We start from the raw sequence: 6219 nt of genomic DNA, 5'->3' as shown, positions 1-6219 counted from the left end.
TTGTGTAAGGACTTGTTTCCAAGCAAGCCTCTGACCCCTATCGTATCAACAGAAATTTAAACTTAAATTTATATTGCATAACACATTTCATGAAAATATGCCAGCTTAAAATACCAACAATTGACTGTTCTGCCTTGGCTGCTGCCAAGGCACCTGTGGAAAAGTTTGTGGGGAATGGAAGGAAAACAAACAAACAAAAAAACAGTCTCTGAAGTTTACCTTTGACTGCACCTACCCTGTAGATTTTGAACAATTTCCTCAGGAGAAGATCAAAGTGAATGGGAAAACTGTGACTCTCAATGAAAAGTTTCAACAATTTAAAGGAGCAAGAGCAAGATTACTGTTATTTCTGAATTGCCTTTTAGTGAAAAGTATTTAAAATATCTCACCAAAAATACTTGAAAAAGAATAATCTACGTGATTGGTTGCATGTAGTTGCTAAGAGCAAAGATTTGAATTGTGTTACATCTAGATTAACCAAAATAAAGAAGAGGAGAGAGAGATGGAAGGTTATCTGGAATATTTTGAATGAGTTTCTGAATGAAATTTAGGAACCCCCCCAAAACAACCCACCCCCCTGAAAAACCCACCAGTTATTACTTACTGTCTTATATAGTTTCTGTGGGTTGGAAATTTTAGTATTGGTTACTGGGAGGTTCTAGATGGAGTTCTCCATGAGACTACAGTAGATATCAGCCAGGCTGCAGTTTTCTTAAGGCATATATGCATCTGGGGAATTAATTTCCACAGAAGTCGCACAAGAGTAACATGACTTACTTGGGAAGTTGGTGTTGTCAGTTTGCTGGAAGCCTTGTTTCTTCTTTATGAGGCTAATTGGGTGTCATCTCATCATGAAAGCTAGCAATCACTAGAGCAAGAGATTCAAACAAACTGGAAGTTTCAATGTTTTAATGACCTTGCCTCCTATTGCATTGATCACATAGAGACAGCCATCCTAGACAGTAGACAAGACTGCACTGTGGTAAGGAGATCATTATTTTAACCACATTGGAGGCTGGCTATCTCAATAGCTTAATGATACCAGCCCAAGTTCTTTTGCTGAATTTTCAAGGTTCAATTTCCAATGCTGTCATTGATTGTGTGACTTTCAACAACATACCCTGATTTTTAAATATTTTAAATAACTATTATGAAGTAAATGATATTGTATTTTTATGAGGTTTAATGAGCTGATATTTGAAAAGTGTTTTGAAAAGAGCCTGGAATACAGTAAGTTTTCTATATATGTTTGTTATTTTTGAGTTTACAGTAATATAAAAAGTAAATAATTTTATGTCATTTTCTAGAGGTAAAAGCATAAAGCTTGCCTGAACATCTCACTGCCGTAGACCAATTCCAGCATGTCATAATTTTAAGAGTTTCATCAAAAGATTGATGAGACTTGGGGACTCAACAGGGTTGAGTCACAGATGTAGTCATCTGTTGGGAATGGCTAAAGGCATTTCCCCAAACCTGAATAGGAAACTGATTGTGGCTGCCAGACAGTTAAAGGGCATCTTAATCTACATGTTATTGCCTCCTACTGGCCAAACACCTGAACAGCCGTAGGCTATTCCCCAAACTGACAATGCCTCTGTACCCTTTGAAACCTTACCCTTTGAAGTGTATTATCTCCACCTTGCCTTAGGACAGATTGTGTTAATAAAAGCAAGGGTCCTAGACAAGGAGGGACTCTTCAGTTCCTTTAGCTGAAGGTCTTCTGACCCCCAATGCCTTTCAAAATTATATCTCATCTCCGGACTCTTAATTAGTCTCTGGATTTCTATGTCATCTACTCACAGCCTTTTCCAGATTCCTGAACCCTTCTTGATGCTGGGACAAGAACCCCGGCATAAATGGAGGCCCAAGGTGGGACTTTCTGAACCCTAGAGCGACAACAATGTCTCACATTCATATACTATTGTCATTACATAATTTTTGCTTGACTATTTTTAAAAAAGCTATGAAATAGATTGTCTGCCATAAATAAGAGAAAAATGATGTAATAAATAGATACATTTTTATAGATGGAGAAACAAAACATAAAAGTTAAAGCTCATAATATTATCCCTCACTTACCAACCTTGTATATTTAGCAAAACAAAAACAAAAAATCTTAAAAACTATATTTAGAAAAACAAATATGTTAGAATAGTATAGTTTTAACTACCATTTGCATTGTCATTCTTGGAGTTCAACATACATTATATATCATGAAAGATATTTATGAATCAAAATATTCAAAGAGGTCTGAGCATGATCAAAAATATAAAATCAACAATTAACGAAACAAACCAAAATCAACACAAAAGTGTGTGGTTAAGACTAACACTCAGTTTTGAATTTCAAGTGAGGAGAGAGGGAATGGCAGAGTTTGAAATAATTTCTTGTTCATGCCTGAGATCATTTCCTGACAAAATGAAAATATGCTATAAACTGAAAATACTCTCTATAGTTTATGCTCAATGTAGATGCCTGCCAAGAATGACAATGTTAAATAAAATACGTCTTGAAATAGAACCCACTGCCATTGCTTTCCTTTGCTATTAATCTTAATTCACTGGTGAATTGGCTTAGCAAGAATCATATATTTTCATAACTATCCTTAGTAATTGGAAGAAATTAGAAAAAATACAAGCCAATATAAAAGTATAACTCATAAAAATGTATGGGAGTATTTAAAACAGAAACACTGAATGAGAGTAAAATTTACATCCATTTGCATTCATAAGTTAGTACCACCAATGACTCCAGTAAAATTGAATTCCTTGTTCCAACCATAATCAGCTATATTTTACATCAACAAATTTTGTATCTCAACATCTATCACAGAATGAGGGAACACATTTTTCTGAATTATACTCATCCTCTGTAAATCATACAATTTATAGGTAAAATCACTGCCAATGTTTTTTTAATGATTGAGAACAAAAGTGACAACAATAATAACACTTGTGTGAACACATACAATCAACCAACATGTGCTTTCTCTTGGTGTATAGAATGGTCTATGCTTAAGACTTAACAGAGCAATGTAAAAAGTGTTTTAATTAAGTACCATGTTTTCCCAAAGACACATTATAGCCACTCACATCAATTTGCCTTTTTTCTACTTCGTCCATCTCTACCCCCCAACCACCATTCTTAAATATGCATCTATGTTTTGAGTTATTGAAGGCTTGTGTTTTGTAATATGTAAAACTTTATCAACATAGGTCTTCATTCATAGAGGTGAGTCAACAAGTACTTATAGAATGAATCAATGTTGGGCTCCAGAAAAGAATGACTCCATTAACACTGCCATCTTAAATCATTAAAAAGTATAGTGCATGCCATAACCTGTTTGGCTCAGTGGACAGAGCATCGGCCTGCGAACTGAAAAGTCCCAGGTTCAATTCCGGTCAAGGGCATGTACCTTGGTTGCCAGCACATTCCCAGTAGGGGGTGTGCAGGAGGCAGCTGATTGATGTTTCTCTTTCATTGATGTTTCTCCCTTCCTCTCTGTAAAAAAATCAATAAAAATATATTTAAAAAAAAAGTATAGTGCAGTACCTGCACTTGATGAGTAAACTGGTGCATATGAAGTTTAATGTATTCATTTAACAGTGCTTTATCTTATAAAAATATTTTATTTTAATAGAAAAAATGCCATGCACTACTGGCTATAAAAATTTATTTATTTTTCCTGCCAGTCATCTAACTGATTTTCATTTAAATAAATCACAAAATATTAAAATAAAAATAATATGGAATAAAAGTAATTAAAATATAAATAATTACTTAATATAGAATGCTCTTTTTTTCAAAAAGTATTTACAGTCCTGGCCATTATGGCTCAGTTAGTTGAGTGTTGTTCCATGCACCAGGAGGTCACTGGTTCGATATATGGTCAGGGCACATGCCCAGGGTGTGGGCTCAATCCCCAGTATGGGGAGTGCTGGAGGTAGCTGCTCAATGGTTCTTTCTCATAGAAGTCTCTCTCTCTCTCTCTCTCTCCTTTCTCTCTCTAAAATCAATAAAAACATATTTTAATATATTTTTATTGATTTCAGAGAGGAAGGGAAAGGGTGAGAGAGAGAGAAACATCAATGATGAGGATGGAGCCTGCAACCCTGGCATGTGCCCTGACCAGGAATCGAACTGTGAACTTCTGGTCAATGCTCAACCACCGAGCCATGCCAGCCAGGCAAAAACATATTTAAAAAAAAAAAGTATTCGCAAAAATACTAGTATGTTGATAAGAGGCAGCAGTTAACATTATATTACACTAGCGGACAAGTACAGGAAATATGTTCATGGGGGTGAGGGTGTCCCTCAGCCCAGCCTGCACCCTCTCCAATCTGGGACCCCTTGGGGGATGTCCGACCGCTGGTGCCTAAGGGGGGTGTGCTGAGGGGGATGTCCCTTAACTCGGCCTGCACTCTGTCCAATCTGGGACCCCTCGAAGAATGTCCCTGTGGGATTGGTAAACTGGCAGTCAGACATCCCTCTCACAATCCAGGACTGCTGGCTCCTAACCACTCGCCTGCCTGCCTGCCTGATTGCCCCTAACCACTTCTGCCTGCCAGCCTGATCACCCCCTAACCACTCCCCTGCCAGCCTGATAGACGCCTAACTGCTTCCCTGCTGTTCCGATTGCCCCCAACTGCCCTCCACTGCTCGCCTGGGCATCCCTAACTGCCCTCCCTTGCCAGCTTGGTCGCTCCCAACTGCCCTCCCCTGCAGGCCTGATTGCCACTAACTGCCCTCCCCTGCAGGCCTGATAGCCCCCAACTGTCATCCCTTTCAGGCATGGTCCCTCCCAACTGCCCTCTCCAGCTGGCCTGATAGCCCACAACTGCCCTCCCCTGCAGGCCATCTTGTGGTGGCCATCTTTGACCACATGGGGGTGGCCATCTTGTGTGTTGGAGTGATGGTCAATTTGCATATTGCTATTTTATTAGATAGGATATGCTCAATGATACTGAAATAAAGTATTAGAATATATAGCTGCCTCCTGTATTATAAGAAATGTCATAGAGCGTTAATTGATATTTATTGTTTTAACTGCTAGCTTATTAGGATGCAACATGTAGTCTCAAATCTAATCAAGTCATTTGAAAAAATATTACTATATTCTTATTTTGGCTAACAATTAACATTTTATAAAACCTCATGAAACAAGTAATTAGAATGTATCTCAAAAGAATCTTACGCCGTGCTGATTGTTCATCAAAGAAGTAAGAGCGGTCCTGGATCTGCAGCTGTGTTTGGATGGAACAGACCCAGGGACACCCCTTCTTTCAGCCTCTGGCCACTCTCCTGCATCTTATCCAGTCACCACCTTCAGAACTACCTCCAGGACCAACTAACACACTGGTGGTTTTTTCTCCCTTAATTCCTTATTGCTGAATTCCACCGAGGTGGAGGCTGCAAGTCAACCGCCTGGCCAACCTGCACCTTCAGGCCTCCCACACCTACCTCTCTCTGGGCTTCTATTTCCACTATGATGATGTGGCTCTGGAGAGTGTTGGCCACTTCTTCCCTGAGTTGGCAGAGAAGAAGCACGAGGGCCCTGAGCATCTCTTAAAGTTGCAAAACCAGCACGGTGGCTGCATTCTCTTCCAGGATGTGCTGAAGCCTGCCCAAGATGAGTGGGCAAAACTCAGGTCTCCCTAGAAGCTACCCTGGCCTTGAAGAGGAAACTGAACCAAACCCTTTTGGAGCTGCATGCCTTGGGTTCTACCTGCCCAGACCCTCATCTCTGTGACTTCCTGGAGAACCACTTCCTGGATGAGGAGGTGAAACTCATCGAGAAGATAGTCAACCACCTGACTAACATCTGCACGCTGGTCAGCCCTCAGGCTTGGCTGGGTATCTTCCAAAGGCTCACCCTCAAGCACCACTAGGAACCTTTGGAGCCCAGAGGCCTTTGAGAGGCCCCTCTGTACTCCCCCAGTGTCTGGCTTTTACCTGAGCCTCTCCATGAAACTACTAGTCATTCTTTTAACCACCCTGAAGCCCTCTCCCATGCATTGGACCAAATGAAACAATAAAGCTTTTTGCAGCAAAAAATGCATACATACACACATACATACATACATACATAAATAAGAGAATATTTTGCTTTATGCAATACTTATGTATATAGATGATATATATATACACATATGCATATATATATATATATATACATATATATATATATAATATAAACTATTTTAAGTGACATAGATTCCT

At 39.3% G+C, this 6219-nt stretch overlaps 1 pseudogene; it reads left to right on the top strand.

Annotated features, from left to right (window-relative positions):
- The first annotated feature begins 5424 nt into the window (after positions 1 to 5424).
- On the top strand, positions 5425 to 5888 carry LOC132226390 (ferritin light chain-like; annotated as a pseudogene).
- The last annotated feature ends 331 nt before the right edge of the window (positions 5889 to 6219 follow it).

Source organism: Myotis daubentonii, chromosome 2 (genome assembly GCF_963259705.1).
Source record: "Myotis daubentonii chromosome 2, mMyoDau2.1, whole genome shotgun sequence".
Lineage (NCBI taxonomy): Eukaryota > Metazoa > Chordata > Mammalia > Chiroptera > Vespertilionidae > Myotis > Myotis daubentonii.
The sequence above is the reverse complement of the archived record's forward strand: the minus strand, read 5'-3'. Positions and strand labels throughout refer to the sequence as shown.